Genomic DNA, 19141 nt, shown 5'->3' on the forward strand with positions numbered 1-19141 from the left:
TCTAATAGAATCAGTTTCAACAGAGAGGATGTCAATATACAGAAGAAAGATTGTGGTCGATTTTTTGAATAACGAATACTTTCTTTATCCCCGATAGTGAAACAGCTGTCATGGCTTAGCTGTACATTGCTTGTGTGACTGTTGATGATCAGTCGGTTCATGATACCGTCGTTTGCAATATGTATTTTGCTTTATGTGGTGGTACATAACATGAATTTTAGTTTTATGTGGTGGTACATAAAATGTATTTTGGTTTACACAATGATTTGCATATTTCGATTTATATGGTGGTATGTAATATGTTCTCGAACTGTCATTCTAAATAAATGAAATATCAAATGTCGAGATTCACAGCTATGTAATGTCGAGAACGACTTATCAAACGTCCGAAAATCGAAGAAATGTAGAAAAAAATATCGTATTTTGGTCCAAGTGTCGTTCTAGACATTCGTAATGTCAAGTGTCGAGATTAACAGCTATTTAATGTCGATAACAACATTACAAATGTCGAAAACGGCATCAAATGTCAATATAAATATGATCCAACCAAATTTAACTAAGAGTGAAGGCAACCAAATGGTGTATTAACTGCGAAAATTGTAGCAAGCAGATTTATAATTATTATAGCAGTTAAAGTTGGTATGACAAGCACAAATATGTTCTCAACCATATTGATGTGAAAAAAAGTTGTAAAATAATCACCATTAATGACTTCAACCATATTGGTTGGTGAGATATCTTATCGTGCATTCAACGGACAAGTGTTTCTCTAGTATAAAATGTTGGACTTTACTTAAATATGTACATACGAGAATTTAACAAAGTCATAGCACTAGTTAGTTTTTCCATTGATTATGTTTTCATCAACTCAACATATTCCTGTTTTTGACGTTACTATCACTTTCGACCCCCCTGGGTCTTCCGCGGACAATCCGATCATCATTGACTCGGACTCGGATGATGAAAACAGTATTTTTGTTCTATATGTTCGTCAACCTTCGAACCGTCATCGTAGGTTTTTCCTTTAACCAATCCTTTTTCCGAATCTAATCGACGAAATTGAACCAATTCAAGTTCATCATGAGATCGTCCCAGTACCGGTCCAACCGGAAGCACATCATGTGTTGTTGGATGAAAATGTTGGAGCAGTTCCCGTCGAAAATGAGGATGTGATCATCATAAGCTCCGACGAGGAGTATGACAGTGATATGTCCTCTTTGTCCATCGTGGAGGATATGTAGAAGATGCAGTCGTCGCAAGTGAAATGTTTACGTACATATAGTAGTGCTATAAAATTCATATAGGCGATGGATAATTTTTTGGGTGATCACAATTTTGTATAATAGTTGTCTACAATATGTATTGGAGTTATGGCTTCCTTTTGTTGTGATTACCATTTTGTCTGCTCCAATGACTTAGGAGAACGAGTTATTCATGGGTTGCTTTTGTATCTATTACCACACTGTGTCTACAATGATTAAGAAAATTCCAGTGATGAAATAGATATGTACTTATTCACTTTTATGATGAACAAAATGATATCGTAGTGAAATGTTCATAAGAATATATGTAAGCACCATTTCCCTTGTTGGTAGTTATACCCCAAACCTGGCCTCTCTTGTTTGTATCCATTATGACATTACAAAATGAAGTGTTGTTTGTATTTAGTGAATGCCCATACGAATTTTCCTGTTTGTGCGCTATAAATTTGAACAACTAGAATAATATAAGAGAAAAATCACAAAAAATGGGAGGAATCCGTATAAAGGATTCAAAATGTATTACAAACTTAATTTTATAACAAACAATTACAAATAAGTGATATCAAGAGAGAACGAAGAAAGAAACAGAAAGAAGTAGAAGTCAAAAATATATTCAACAACATTTAAAATAAGAGGTAGAAAGCAAGTAATACAAAAGAAAAAAAATTCAAAACATTGATAATTCATGTTATCAGGACATTTGATGATCGGAATACACAATGTCATTCAAGTATACGTGTTACTTAAAAATGTCGAATTCTGACATGTTTGCCTGTTATGTCCAGAACCCCCACATCGGCCGCATTTTCGCCTCAACGTCGACCTTTCAGTTCTTGACCGTTGATGCTGGGTAGGAGGTCGACCTGGTGCTCTACGTATATTCGGGGGCAAAACTTCGACGGAACGAATAGACTGTGGAATAACCCAATCTGACTCTCGGCCAACGGGGTGAAGAACTTTGTTGTACGCAGCTCGCTAATATTCTGTGGTGTAGTAAGAGGAGCACAAATCATACAATGATTTTTCTTTTGCGCAAGCAGCTCGGGATGCATGTGAATATGAGATTTGTCGCATCTGAAACTCTCGACATGAACATGTGTTACCTATAAGGTCGACAGTACAAAGTTCGGTAGCTATACCTACCTCAAAAACGAATTCATCCAAATTTCGTACTGGTAAAGTTGAACCGGCGTCGAATGATTTTCTCAATTCATCATCAATTTTTGGTGTCACAGTCGTACTATATTTCGTGGATGCACTTTTTCTCTCGTAGAACCATCATTGCATCAATGACGTAATATTTTTGATCAACGAGGTTATAGGGAAACTTCTTTGTCGCCTTAGGACTGAATTCAGTGACTTCGCAATGTTATTCGTCATAACGTTGTACCGATTACCAACAAAATGTGTCCGTGACCAGGTGGATATACCGGCACGTTCCAAGTAAGATGCCATTGACGGTCCAATGGTTCTTATCTGTGTCATAAACAGATCAAATTTCGATACGCGGTATGCTAGCGCTGCCTGCTTGAATAAGAAGATGACATTGCTACTGCTATACCTAACAATAAGATTTTTCTCGATATGCCAGATGCAGGCACCGTGGTGAGAAAGTGGGAACAACCTCGTAATTGCCCGCTTAATACTCTTCTTCCTGTCCGACACAAACACTAGCTGGTTTGAATCATCAATGACATCTCTCAACTTTGCAAAGACCCAATACCACGATGCATGTTTCCCCATCGACAACACTCCACGCAAGAGGATATATTTGTAGGTTAGCATCTTGCGCTGCAGCTACTAGTAGTGTTCCCTTATATTGGCCCTTCAAGTGACTTCCATCAACACAAATTACTGACCTCATGCATTCTCGAAAACCATGTACATTAGGCCCGAACGCTAAGAAGAAGTACAAGAACCTATTATTCGAGTCGAGTTCAATGTGTGCAATAGTTCCTGAATTTTTCTCGGTTAACATGTGACAATATGATGGCAATTTCTGGAAACTTTCTTTTGGTGTACCGTGAAGAAATCGAAGTCCCTTCTCTTTAGCCCTCCACGCTTTGTTGTAGGTAATCCGTACACCAAACTCACGTTTAATATCCTTAATAATACGCGCAGGAATGTATGATTGGTTTGCATTGTCCAACCTTCGCATTATGTGATGCCCAATTACTGCACTCGTTGCGTGAATTTGTGCATTTCGTCGAACGTCTAGAGAATATGTGTGCTCAGGTATGTACTCTCGAATCGTAAATATTTCTGAATTTTTTATCTTAGAAGCTCGTACTAGCCAATGGCATGTAGTATCGACACAACACACAGTAAGAGATCTAGGATTCGACTTTTTAACTTTGAAATGAAACTTCTCTTTCAAAGCCTTAAATTGAAGCCTTGTGTGTAACTGTTGTTTGCTAAAGAATATCTGATTCTCCACAATGTTCTTTTCATCAATTGACTCAATTGCATTTCGAATAAACAAATTGCTTTCACCTAAACTTTCATCCATATTATCAATTGTTTGTGACTCTTGTAGTTCGCACATTCCGACTTTATCGCGTCCACACAAGGCATCTTCTATTGGTGACAAATGCTCAACTCCAACATGCAGTTCGTGCTCTCCAGCATTATATTCATCTGCAATTACACACAACGCCGCTTCTGTGTGAACAGACATAAACCATTGCAAATCCTCATCGTTGGCTACACCAGTTGGGGTATATTCATGTTTGGAATTGTAAATTTCAATTGAATTCGGAACTTCATTCTATCAACATTCAGCTTCTCGAATAATTTATGTACAAGCTCTTCATATGTAATATCATGTCAAACAACAATTGATGTTGTTCGGTTCCCTAACCACTTCCGCCTATCGTCTATGTTGACGAATCTACCACCATACGAGACAACAAATCTCTTAACATCTCCCATATCTGCATGTCGTAAACAACAATACCGTCAACCACTAATGAAAATCGAAAACGAAAATGCTACCTGTGTGAATCACTATACACGAAATTTTCCCAACTTACTCAAATTTTTAATGTTATTGTCAATATTTAACAGTGTCGAGAATGATAGTATAAATATCATTCTCGACGTTTATAATCATTATTGACATTTATAAAATGTCGAGAATGAAATGACGGGATTTCATGCATTTATCATCATCTTCAACTTCAACCACCATTTTTGTAAGAATTTATTCCACCATAAATAATATTCTAAATATAGAAGTATATTATCTAACTAAATTATTTAAGATGAATGGTACAAAAAATATATACTAAGGATAATTTCGTCCAAGGGAAAAAATACTTTATCAAAAAATTGAGATTTGAACATATATAACAACAACTACTAAATAAAACTTATCAAAAAAAAATGAGAGTTCGAAGAAATAGAGTTCAAAAAAATATATCTTCTACCGACAAATGATGAAAGCCTAATTAGCTTCAAATTTCTACCACAGTAAATTTCTTAAAATAATTTCTTTGAAGTTGGAATCATATACTTTTTCGTATATGTTAATGGAATTTTCGCTTCTTCTTCATTTATTCTAGAATAATTGATTAAAATATAATTAAAAATATAAGCAAGTGGACTCACCTAGGTAATAGCAACATTATTGTGCATTCTCGTGAAAGTTATTTGCTCTTCTTAAAAATTATGCCAAAGTGATATAAAATTGATTAATCTTTTCATTAGGGTAAAGTAGACATTTTGATCTAAAAATTGGACATTTTTGCAAGGATTATTAAAAAAGTACACTTTTCAACTCCAACCCTTAAAATTGGACATTCTTGAAAATGCCTCTAAATTTAATTTATGATTTAATTAATTAATTATATATTTTATTAATTAAATATGCTAGTGTTATAGATTTATATAATTTGGTCACATATTATTTTTCAATCACAGACTCACAAATCAAAATTTTTATATGTCACAAATTATTTTATAATCACAATTACATATTTGCAGGTCATAACTTATTGATCACATATTTTACCGATCACATATTACTTATTTGTCACATAGTAGTCAATTTATTGGTTACAATTATTCAAATATTGGTAATAGACCACTTCATCACCGTACCCTACCCTAACACCATTCCACCACCGTCGCCGCCAATATACCACACCTCAAATGACCGCCTCACCATCACTGCCATCACCACTGCATGCAAAATCACCACCTCACTGTCACATTAGCGCACCCCACAGCATCCATAGACTAATCAGAAAAATGTCACCTCCACCACCACCACGCAATACCACTGTCATTCCGGAGAAACGTCGTCCAATGCCTCGCTACATGCACTGACGTCAAACATCATCGCCCATGCGCATCGCTGCTTGCACCGCATCATCGCAGCTAATTCAAGTTGTTGTAGCAACGACGACGATCTGAGAGTAGAGAAATGGGTGGTAAAGAGAGAAAGGAGAAGAGATGAGAGGGTTGCGACAGTGGTGAAGAGAGAATGAAGGGGAACGAGGAAAGAGAAACTTCATTTTAGGGTTTGAATGGGGGTAAATATGGTAGGGTGTATGAATATAGATTAAATTATAATATTATTATTATTATTATTATTAAAATATTAATTTATAATATTTGAATTAATATTTGATTTTTGTATAAATAAACCTTGCATCTTATTTTTTGAAATTTGATCTTTTAAAGTAGGCCTATATGTATTTTCCACTTTTTTTTTTTTTTAGTTTACTTTGAACTGGACAAGTTTAGCCCTTATTTGAGCCCCGTTATTTGGCTAAAAATACATTAAATTGATGAAGAATGTGTAATTAAAAAAAATTACATTTGCATGTAATATTATTTTACTGAAAAATGTGTGATTAAAAAAAAGTGAAAAATATATTTTGAAAATTATGGTGATCAGTCAAGGGCTAAAATGTTTTGCCCATAAATTTAAAACTTTTTTCAACTTTTTAACTATATATTCTCTAAAAAAATCATTATTTCAAAACTCATTTTCTCCCAAAAAAGAAAAAAAAACGACAACAACAATAATAACTTAGGCCCCGTTTGGTGGCCATTTTTTTAAATGCATTTTTCTTTCTTCTTTTCAACTACACATTCTTTATTAAAAAAATATTACACATGAATAAAAAAAAATTCTTATTTTTCAACCACATATTTCACATCAATTTAATATTCTAAAATGCATTTTTACATAAAAATGACTATCAAACACCTAATTTTAATGTGTGCCAAACAAGGCTATGCTCGGCTGGAATTTTTTATTTTTTTTAGAAAATTACAGAAACTTCCTTGAGGTATGTGATAAATACAGATACATCCACTTAGTTTCAAAATTTGCAAAGACACCTCATGAGTTATATTTTTAAAGCCATGCTATATGTACACCTTGATTTATACTCCTGTGTATTAAACTCATTTGGGTACAATAATTTTAAAAACACTTTTTCCAATCAAATGGTTAGATTTTTGATACATAGGAAGTTTCAACCAAAAAGTGTACACATTTAGTTGTGCGAGTAGTCTTATTCTTATTTTTAATAACCTATTACCCCTTTCACTACTTGCAAAGTAAATTCTAGTGGAAATTACACACAAGATTGCTTTTAAAGTTTGCACTCATAAATAATTAATTATTTATATTTATTAAATAAATATATTATTATTAGAAATTAATTATATATCAACTAATTCTCCCTCTACACCCTAATTCTCTACATAGACTTTTCCACCATCTCTAATGGTCGCTGCTTCAGCAGTAGCACACACCAATCACTAATAATCGAAATCTTCTCGCTTCTCTCTCATCAGGCACCATTACCATGCAATCTTGTTCTCTTCTCTGTCTAGTGAGCAAAGCCTTCGTATTGTGCTCACACTGTTGTGCCTTATCTCTACTCTCTCCGTTCGTCAGTTCACACCAGTATGCGGCCTTGTTCTCTTCTCTTCCCGATGTGAGTAGCGCCCTATTCTCCTCTCTCTCTTGTTTGAGTGCCGCTATAACTAGAGTTTGTTGGTAGTTATTGAAATTTATTGGTGGTTTTATAGGTGGTTTGTGCCTATGGGTGGTTTGTTGACTGTTGCGATGGTGGTGCCGACAACGGTGACGGTGGTGTTAGTGTTGGTGGCAATAGCGATGCAGGTAGTAGTAGTTGTAACGCCAGCGATGGTGTTAACGTGGTGCAATTTTTGATTGGTGCCATGTTTATTGGGATGGGGTGGGAAATAAGTATTTATGACCAATTATTTGGATGATTGTGGCTTATAAATTGGTTAATTTGTTACCAATAAATAATATGTGATGATGAAATAGATAATCTGTGATTAATAAATAATATTTTATCTAAAAAAGCTTGAAATTGCGATTGAATTTGAAATTGTGACTTAGTCCCTGTTTGGCCCCCATTATTTGGGTTTATAATATGGGGAATAATTTTTTTTTTTTTGAATTGATGGTTGTAAAATAATGAAAAGTTTTCAATTTGTGTGTAATATTATTTTATTGAAGATTGTGTGGTTGAAAATAGGAGAAGAAAAAATTTAAATTAAATTGAAGAGTTTTCAAAGGGGCCAAACGGGGTCTTTTATTTTGTTAAATTGTGATAATAATTTAATAATTTATGATCGAGAAATAATTTATGATCAGCTAATTTGATAAATCGTAATTGTATATAAATTGTGACCAATAAAGTTTATGATTCGTGATTGAGAAATAGTACACGGCCTATTAATTTTAGAATTTGTGATCGATAAATAAATTGTGTCATATAAAATTTGTGATAAAAATAAATTAATTAATATCAATTAATTTAATAATTCGTGACCAATAAATAAGTTATAACCTAATTTTTTTGTGATTTGTGACCGTGATGTTATGTGATTATGATTAGTATTTTATAATAATGTGACTTTGATATTTTTAATAATAAAATATTTTTATTTATTTATTTAATTAACAAAATTTAATTATGACTTGATTTTTGAAATAATAATACTAAATTCTTAATTTGAAATTATATTTTACAACCACCTTATATATGTAATGTTTCCTATTTTTTGCTAGAGGTTCCAACATTTTGTAAGAGCGATGCTCACAATTTCAAGTTCCAACATAATATCTATTGTCCCCATGTTTGGGCCCCAACTTTATATGAGACCTAGGATGCCGCTGCCTCAGGCTCAAAATATTTGGGAGTCCATAAGTCTTAAAAAATTATATATATTTTTTCCTTTTTTATTAGAAAGCATTTATCAAGACAATTCAAACACAAACTTACGTCAAGTTAAAATACTTGCCTAATCAAAATTTGCCCAATTAAAAAAGGGAATGCTGGGAGTACATAATTTTTGGTACATAGGGGTGTCCACCCTCTCATATGGGTGGGGCTCACTTGAATAAACTATTAGTGGACCCCACGTCATGTGAGAGGGTAGATACCCTTATATATAAAAAATTGTATACAAGAATCTTTATTCTAAAAAAAGAGGTTATTCCACTTGTACATCAAGGTATCCATCCCCTCACATGGAGGGGGCTCATTTCCAATATTTTTATTCGGAGTGGGCTCCCTTCATGTGAGAGGATGGACACCTTGATGTACACCCCAATGTACATCAAGCATAACCCTAAAAAACACCTCCAAAGCCCTTCTTCTTCCCAATTTGAAAGTCAAAATCCATAGACACCCATTTGAAACAAGATTACTTCTTTTTCGATTATTGATCCAATAACATAGGTCAATATTGTGGAAATATGGTAACCCTAAATGCAATGTTTTTTTAATGATTATGGATGCTCAGATCAATTTACGCGCACCTCAACTAATTTCACGGACACCTAAAGTTTACAACTCGGTACTCACCTCAATAGTCCTGAGGGGATTCGAACTGGTAACCATTGGGGAGCAAATTCAAAGCCTAACCACTGAATTACCCCTCATGGTTACTAGTTTGTACTTTTCTAACAACATATAAATTTATAGCATCACAATGAAGCATACATCTACCAATAGGTTTTTATCAAGGTTGAAGACATCTTTGTATGAATTTCATCAAGTGCATGCTTTTTGCTGTTGATGGAGATAGCTTAGCATCGACTACTAACATTAATTTGCCTTCCTGTACGTAGGGTTAAATCTACTCATGGCCACTGTACTTTGTATTTTGTGTCCTTATAGTTAAAAGGCTAAGAATGCACTTTGAAATAATAAATTGATGAAAAATGTGATGTTAAAAAATAAGGAAAGGTTTGGATTTGCATGTAATATTATCTTATTGAAAAAATTGTGGCTGAAAAGAATAGTGAGAAAAATGTATTTAAAAAAAAATGAGGATCAAATAAGGACTTAGTGTCATAATGATCACCTAAATTGATTTTGATCCACTATAACCATCAAATTTCATATAATGTTTCAGTCAAACCTTCCGATTATTACCACAACAAAAACACACACATACACACTAAAAATTCATTCATATTTATTAACACAAAAAAAAAAGCGAAAATGAAAAATTAGAAACAAAAACAAAAAACACACAACATGATAATGATTACAAAAACTTAAAAATAAAAATGAAAAAAAGATATGGAAGCAAATTTTTTTACTTTGATTTGGGTTTGATTTATATTATATTAATTTTTTTAATTTGGGCCGTTGGATTTTTCTTGTATTTTTCTTTTTTTTTATGCAGCAATTTTTTTCTTGATTTGGGTTTGATTTATATTATATAATTTTTTCTTAGTGGATTTTTATTTTTGTTTATTTTTTGTATATATGAAAGTGTGTGAGAGAGAGATAGGGAGAGAGGGAGAGTGATTAGCTATATATTTTGTGTGTTAGCAGAAACCAAGAAAAAATTGTTTGTGCTTTCATATATATATTTTAAAAAGTTTTTGTAATAATTATCATGTTGTGTGTGTGTTTTTTTTTCCTAATTCTTATCAATTTTTTGTTGTTGTGGCAATAATTATGCATGAATTTTTTTAATTTGTGTATTTCTTGTTATAGTAAAAGTTTGATGACTTGACTGAAACATTATATAAAATTGGGTGATCATAATAAATCAAAAGCAATTTGAATGAATATAGTAACATTAAGGGTGCGTTTGATTGCAAGTAGGAAAATTGAATGGAAAGAAAATATTTTCCAGGTAATTCAATTGCCTGGAAATTATTTACATGGAAAATGTTAATTACACGTGTTTGATTGACTTAAATTTCAACCTAGAAAATGTTGTAATTTTCCAACTTTTGGTGTTTGATAGCCATTATTTTCCATGAAAATAATCATTTTTTCCAACTTTATCTGTTTGACAACCACTATTTTCCATGGAATTTCATGGAAATTGTCACTTTTTCCATGGAAAATAGTGGTTTTTCCCCATGAAAATTTGTCAATGAATAATCCAAATTTTAAATAAATTGTATACATAAATGCGGCCAAATCCTAATCAATCATAATTAATATAGCAATTCATTTGTGGATAAAAACATGCCAAGATTCGGTACGAAAGATGCATAACCACTATAGAGATGAAATAATTATCCCTAACAATTCAGATTTCTACTACTTACATATTCTTCTTTGCAGTAAAAAATAATAATCAGATAATCCATTCAAAAAATAATGATGAAATTTCGCTCAATGTATTAAATAAAACGAAAATGAAAAAAACCCGAAAATCTGTATCATAAAAAAATAGCAAATAAAATCAACATAAATGTCATACTTTCACATTTGTTCGTTAAATTATCCAAGCAAGTCATCTTAAAATAGTGGAGGCGCATCACGGCCCAAATTCTCAAATACTAAATCATGCATGAATTCTTTATCAGTCAAACTCATAAATACTTTAGCCAGACTCTCATCCGATCGAAATATTTTCATTACTTACATTATGTCACGCTTTTCTATACTCATGCCTTGTAATTTTTCTAGAACCAACTGCCAATTGATATGGTTTAGCGTATCTAATGTTGCTTGAGTCTCTATAGCAATTGCAAATTTTTTAGATGATTCGACAATGCTTGATAGGGCAACGAGACTCTCATCATTAGGTTGGGTACGTCGACGGCGAACTTTTTTAGTTCCTCCTTCGACATTACGCTTAGAAGCGTGAATGGGCTTGGATCCGTATCCTTATTTTGACCATCAACTTCATGCACATTTTCATCTAAAAAAAAATAAAATAAGAATTTGTTAGAATCTCTAATATAATACTAATTATATAATTTTTTATGTACGATCTAGTACGTACCATGATCGGGGGATAAAATGTCATTACCGATTACAGCACGATCTCCTGTATTCAGAAAAATTGCTACTTGTTCCTCAATTCGAACGTATTTACTGTCAACCAATCCATAAGATCGCAAACGAGCACATAATCTTTGAAATAGACATATTTTCATCCTAAGGAGATCATGACATATTGTATCACTCGTGCCAAACATTCGTGTAAGTGTTATTTCTCTTTCAGAATTCCAATTTGTATGAGGAGCTCTTGGAAGATGTCATGCACAACGCCTAAGTTCGTTATATATCACAATCGCTTGCATGACCTTCGTCCAAAATATACCTAAATGTTGTCGTCGACATCGACGTTGATTCGTTGTTGTAGCCATGTTATAAACTACCACGGTAAATAAAGATTTGTTTAGAAAGAATAACATAAAAGCATTACAGAATAAAAAGTTAACTGTAGCTACATCATAATAGAAAGTCATGGCATGCACTTCCAAGCATAATGTCAACTGGTTATATTAGAATTCTTAAAATCATTTTTTTCAATTTCATGCTTCCCCACCTCATTCGACAGTAATCCCCCAATTAATAGAATCAAGAACATAAACCCAAGGACATAAATTGTTAAGCTACTTGTAAATCTTCAACTATCTCTCTAATCAGAGATTAATAGTAGGTACAATAAAATCTAAGCAATAAAATAACTGTCTCCAACACAGTGAGATGATTATAAACTAGAAATGATACAATCTGCCTTAAAATATGTTAAGAGATTTTTGTTGCATTAAGATATGCATGAACCATGAAGGTTTTTGTTTCATTATAATGGTTGTTTTTCCACTTGTTGATTGCCCCATGGTCATTCTGCTGCTGCTATGTCTTATATGTTTTGTGTTTTATTTGTTTAAGCATCATTTCAAGTGAACTGAATTACTGATGAGCAATGTGTTTTAAGTTTCAACTCCGTGGATATTTGTTTAACAGGTTGATTATGGCGAATGTTTCAGAGTTTTTAACAACCCAAACGTCACCGTGCACTTCAATACAGAGACTATGGATGTCTTCAGCAATATGAAACGGCAGATGTCGAGTATTTTGATTAAAAACCGGGACACTCAAGAAGAATCAGTGCTAGAGGTAAAAGGCTTGTTCACCAAATAGCCAGTTGTTGGAAGGACAGGTTGATCTTGATGGAGCAGGCTATATTTTGGTCGAGGAAGGCACTGCAAAGACTTCTGTAGAAGGCGTATTTGCTGTTGGAGATGTACAGGTACATATGGCACAAGTTTTTCATTATTCTCACAGCTCCTTTACTTGTCATTGTGTTTATCTTGTAATATTATGAATGAAAACTTAACAGATGGTATTCTATCAGTATGCATGGATACAGTATGAGCTTATTTGTATGTGGGGGTAACGAGTCAGATGTGATGTTGTGCACTGCTATCAGCAGGGTCATACAATTATGTATTGAAGAATTATATGATGACTTGTAGGCATTACAGTGGAATTTGCATAATTTGAAAGTTAGTATTTATGTAGCTGACCCCAAATCTAGCTGGACTAAAATCATTTGATTGAGTTTTATAACAATTATGTTTTAAATAACTTTAACATTGTAGGGATCTCAATTCATCTTAACTGGCATATCCTTCTTTGGAGGTGTCCAAAGCCATCTTAACTGATCCTCTCTCAACTTATCCTTCATAGATGCCATATTCACCAATTCACCTATTTACCTTCTTGTTTTACTAGAAACCCGTCTTAATGTTCTCATCTCAATCAAATGCTGTTTACATATCAACGCAAAGAAAATATATCAAGTTCTCAAACATCATCAGTAAACAATGAAATTATAGTCATCCAGTTCTCTAAAATCCAAACTAACAAACAAAAGATGAGAGACTATTCTCCCGTAGATAGGGAGGCGACGATAAGCTAAACGATGGAAAGTGACCAGCAATCAGTACAATCAAATTTCCTATGCTCAATCCAATAATTGCAATCAATGACACACGACCACCGATAACAACAGCAACACCGAAAAATAATACCAACCCGGACCACCGGCTTCCTAATGATTGATGAACAAGGCTAGGCGATCCAATTTATAGACAATTAAAGGGGATATAAACGGCTAGATAAACTTACCGTATTGATCTGAACAGTAAAATTCGTGTTACAATCCTTGTGGAAATCGGATACTTCGTAAGCCGGTGAGTTTTAGGCGGCGATGATTGTCAAAGTCATCGAGAAAATACCATAAACCCAGATTCTTGGAATGATTACCCAGCTCTGGAAGCAGAGAATTGTGAGTTCTTCCTCTGGCTCGGTTGAGTTGATGAGAGAGAGGGTAGAGATTTGTAAGGGGTAGAGAGAAGAGAGAGAGATATTTTTAACGTAGGGATGAGAGTGAAAGAGATTAACGTGGGTTGGTTACTAGAATTTTTGGAGAGATAAAATTCCATGGAAAATAAAATCCACCTCCCCCAAGGAAAATATTTTCCTTGTTTTCAGGGAAAATGAGGTCACGTGACCAAAAGAAGGAAAATATTTTCCTTAGAAAAAATTGTCAATCAAATAAGACAAAAGTAGAAAATTAGGTGGAAAAAACCCATTTTCCATGGAAAATATGTGCAATCAAACACACCTTAAGTATAAAGTATAGTGGCCATGATACATCAAAAGCAATTTAGGTGATCATGATAACACTAAATATAGAGTACAGTGGCCATAGGTTTATTTAACCTCCCTTCTGCATTGTCTCTGTTTATAAACTCAATTTGCCAAAAGTGTTTCAAAAGATCCCTCTTCGCCTAAGCCAAATTGAAGTTGAACATGCATATTGTCAACTACCCCAATAAGAAAGAAAAATAATTTTTGTAATGCCTACTGTACTAAGTAAAACCATTTTTTTTTATTTCCAAGTAAAGTCCTTTTCACAATAATTACAACATGTTCTCATAATCTGCTCTAATTCTCATTTTTCTTTTGAAGTGTTCTTAATTTTCAGAAGTAAGCTTATCAGCTTTTGCCTTCTTTTGTATTTTTGTAGAGACCACTTCTTCCAAATTGTCTTAGGCTCAAGTTGTAGGTTCGGTAACGTCGGCATTTCTCGATTTAAAACAATGTATGCTTGAGAAAAATTTTAGACGTAAATATTGGAACTACCAAAAATTGTTAACATCCTCGTCGAGATTACATGAATTCAATATAAACCATAACGAATTTTTGAGAATATTTAGGAATAAAACTACAAATCATAGAAATAATCAATACAAAAAATGTTGGAATTGAAGAAATATTCAAACACAAAGGGGAAAATGTATAATAATTGCAAAATTGTTGGAACTACCAAAAATTGTTAACATCCTCGTCGAGATTACATGAATTCAATATAAACCATAACGAATTTTCGAGAATATTTAGGAATAAAACTACAAATCATAGAAATAATCAATACAAAAAATGTTGGAATTGAAGAAATATTCAAACACAAAGGGAAAAATGTATAATAATTGCAAAATTATACTGCTAAAAAGATTAGAGTGGTATATTAGTGAGATTGTAGAAAATTCTAAGATGTGATGAAATTGATTTGCCACCCGTCCCTATTTAACATTTAAAGATATCGAATTCAAAAAATAAAAAAATAAATAATAAAAATTTGAATTGTGCACCTGAGCACACCTGAACACGAGCCAAGCTAGCTCAAATTGTTCGCAGGGTGAGTCAAGTCAACAAGACACTTAACGCCCCTACTCTGAACCCACAAGATCCTTCTTCCAAGAAAGAGGATTCTAAGGAATTAACAGATCAAGTATCGAATTCAATCTTTTAATTCTATGTTGGCTAACAATCTGATTTTGCATCCCTAATTTTTTGCTAATTTAGAGATTGTTTGTCGGTAAAAAGAAAATATTACTGTGCATAATTATGAGCAGAATGAGTTTTTGAATAGTAAAAAGTAACAAAAATATATAATTTAAATTTAAGTGAAGAGTGCTTTATTGTGAGAATAGGAAATTAAAATTGAATATGAGAAAAAAAGAATTTTGAAATAATAAATGTTGAATGGGGGATGTAAAAAACCACTCATAATTAAAAAAAAAATACTCACAAGTTAAAAAATAACTTTTAAGTGAAAATGTAACTTATAAGTTAAAAAAAAAATCACTTATACGTAATAACACACTAAAAAGTAGAATTTTTAAGATGGACCAATCTACATTCAAAATAAATCAAAGCAAAATATTATCGAGTTTGGTTTCAATTTTTTCAAAGTCATTTTCTACTATACATTCTTTCAAATAATTTTGTGCATAGATCCATAACTTTTCTCTACTATCATTTTAATAAAAATCTATTTTAAAAAAAAAATTATATCGAACAGGTACTATATATTTAAAGATTTTTTTAATATAAGCCACCCAAACAAGTTAGCTAAAGCAAGCAATAGACGTTGTTAAGATCATGAAACATTGTGCAGCACTTATTTCTTCATTGGATTTAACCAAAAAGGAAATTTAAGATTAGACATATTATTCCCAAATCCCACTTACCAGTTCTGGTGTCTGTAGAAACAGAGAAACTGCTTTCTATTCCCCAGTAATGTGTTCGATGCCATGGATTGAAGTGATGCGCCTTCAAATCAACCGCTTTTGTGTGTGTATATATATATGCTTAAAGCTCTTTTTATGGATAAATTCTTTTAGAGATCTCCTACTTTTTATATGTGTGATGACAATGTTTTTAACCGTTCATTTGTAGCACTCGTGTTTCCAGTTCATTTGTAGCACTCACACGGTATCTTCATTTCAGATGAGACTTCTATTTAGTAATTAAATGAATATGTGACATACACATAACGTTCTATTGAAAAAGCAAAATTATTTAAACATTCACCATTTGGTTTTCCAAATAAAGAAGTTGTAACGATTGATCTCTGTGTCCAAACAGTTAATTTACTTACTGTCCACTATGGGAGAACTTTAGCCATCTTACCTCTCGCAGCGATGGATTGGGCACAAATATCAGACCGTTAAAAAAATGCGCAATTTTTGTAACGATTCTACCTCTATACTCAAGTTGTTGACTTGCATACTGTTCTCTATGAAAGGAAAACTTCTCTCTTAACCTCACAGTTTTCTATCACGTCATGAGGATTTGATACTATTAACTTTCCCTTGAGAGAGATTCAACTTAAGTTTCTGTTAAGGAAAAGGTCATGGGTTTAAATCCCAAGGGCACAATAGAAATTCGCGAGGGGTAAGGTGGATTTAGGCTTTTTTTGTAATGATCCAAGCCCCGTGCTCAATCGTTCTTTTACATATTATCCGCTTTAGTAGAGCTTGGATCCATCTTATCCCTCACGGATCTCTGTCTATTCCCCAAAATTCGAACACATGACCTCCCCTTAGAAGAGACTTAAGTTGAATTGTCCAATTGGTATTAGAATTTAACCTAAGTATTTTTTTTAAGGAAACGATCATGAGTTCGAATATTGAGTCTAAAACAAAGAGTCATGAGGGGTAAAATTAGACAATACATAAGTTAACTGTTTGGACATAGAGATTGAATCGTTAGGGATAGTAAAAAATCCGTTCTGCCCGATACCCGAGAGGTTAGGAATTATCCACTAACTGGGTAAACTGGGCGGGGGTCATTATCCCGAAGTGGATACAGGAAAACATAGTTTCAGGCCCTTTATCTCTTCCCATTTAAAGTTATTTTCAATTTTCAATTTTTTATCAACTAAAAATAGAACATTTATCATCATTTTTAAAGAAAACTTGTTCTTAATAAATTGGAAAAAGAAGTAACAATATTTACTAGTTACACACATAGCAAAATAAAAGTAAAAAATAAATTAAATGGGGTGATAAATGGGGCAGGGTTAAAGTAAAAAATAAATAAAATGGGGCAGGTAACCCTGCCCGATCTCGGCACGAACCTGGTCCTTCACTCTTTAATAGGGTATGGAGACAGGGCAATGTGACATAAATATCCGACAAAATGAGAGTGGAAATGGTTGATCAGCACCATACATGCCTTGTTGCCATCCCTATGAATCGTGACAAAAACCTTCTTCAAAAATTTTTATCTTTTCAGTAAGACATCACGGGCATCTCCCATGAACATTTAACATTAAATTAGACAATTCTAGACACCGTGCACACAACGTTAAAGGGTTTGGACATGAATATCACAAATGAAAGGTTAAAGACGTGACTATCACACTTACGAAAGGATGGGAATTCGAGAAAGAATTTATCCCTCATTTTTTGGTTGTACTTAAATTCTTCAAAAACTTTTTGGAAAGATTTCCGAAGCTTCCAAATAAATTCCATCTTTTTAAAATTTTTAATGAAGTTAAGAACCTTGACTCTTAGGAAATCTATTGAACAAAATACTTGGAAACGTGGATTAAAAATTGAAAATTTACTATGGAATTTTTGTGAGGTTCAACCGAGAAGTAATTTATCCTTGACAAATAATTAGCCCTTGTTTGATCTCCATTTTGGAGAGTATTTTGAATAGTAGATTGATGGAGAATGTGTGGTTAAAATAAAAGAAAAATTTTGAATTTGCGTGTAATATTATTTTATTGAATAATGTGTGGTTGAAAATGAGTTTTGAAAAAATGAATTTTTGGAAGAACGAGAATCAAACAAGGGCTAATATAATTTCAGACTTTAACTAGAGCCTGTTTGATAGAATTTATTTGAGAATAATGAGTTATCGAATAGTACTTTTTAGAGAATGTGTGGTTGAAAAATAAGAAAAATTTATTGATTTATGTGTAAAATATTTTATTGCGTGAGTGTGTGGTGAAGAATGATCCTGTCGTAAACAATTTAAATTTTTAAAGAATGACAAACATAGACTTATTATACTATTATAAAATCAACAAGTCATAGGGTTTAACTTAGCCCATGCTTGGTGTGGATTAGAAGTTGATAAAATTTCAAGTCAGAATCAACAATTAATTATGACCACACATTATATAGAACATACAATTTTAATAAAAAATTTATCAACTTTCATCAAAATTCTAATTTTAATCTATACCAAACATGAGCTTAATGTTATTTTTATATTGCATGTTCTATCATTTCCCATTTCACTTCCAATTTTTGCCTAATTTGGTAAGAAGTGACCATTAAGGCAATTAGGCAAGCATCACATATTCATATTCCATCAAGCTTATGAGGTCAGGGGCTGTTGGTATGTAATATAGAATATATATCTATATATTCACACGAGTGAAGGAATGTATTCCATGCTTTCCAACGAACGGAATAAAATGCAGTGAAGAAGAAATTTTTGAACACAAATTTTCTTAGTTGGGACACAATTTTCTCTCAACCTCAAAGAAAATTATAGTGCCAAAATGAAGTATATTGAGAGGTGGAAGCAAGTCATTGCAATGGCGACTGTTAACTTTGTTTTAGCGACGGTAAATATTCTTTTCAAGATGGCACTCGAACGAGGGATGAACCATATGATCATTGTTGCATATAGGCAAATAATCTCCACCGTCTTCTTGATCCCATTTGCCTATTTATGGGAAAGGTAACTAAGTAAACTAAGTATATAATACGATTTAACAACGATTTCAAATATATTAGC

Source organism: Olea europaea, chromosome 3 (assembly GCF_002742605.1).
Source record: "Olea europaea var. sylvestris chromosome 3, O_europaea_v1, whole genome shotgun sequence".
In the NCBI taxonomy this organism is placed as follows: domain Eukaryota; kingdom Viridiplantae; phylum Streptophyta; class Magnoliopsida; order Lamiales; family Oleaceae; genus Olea; species Olea europaea.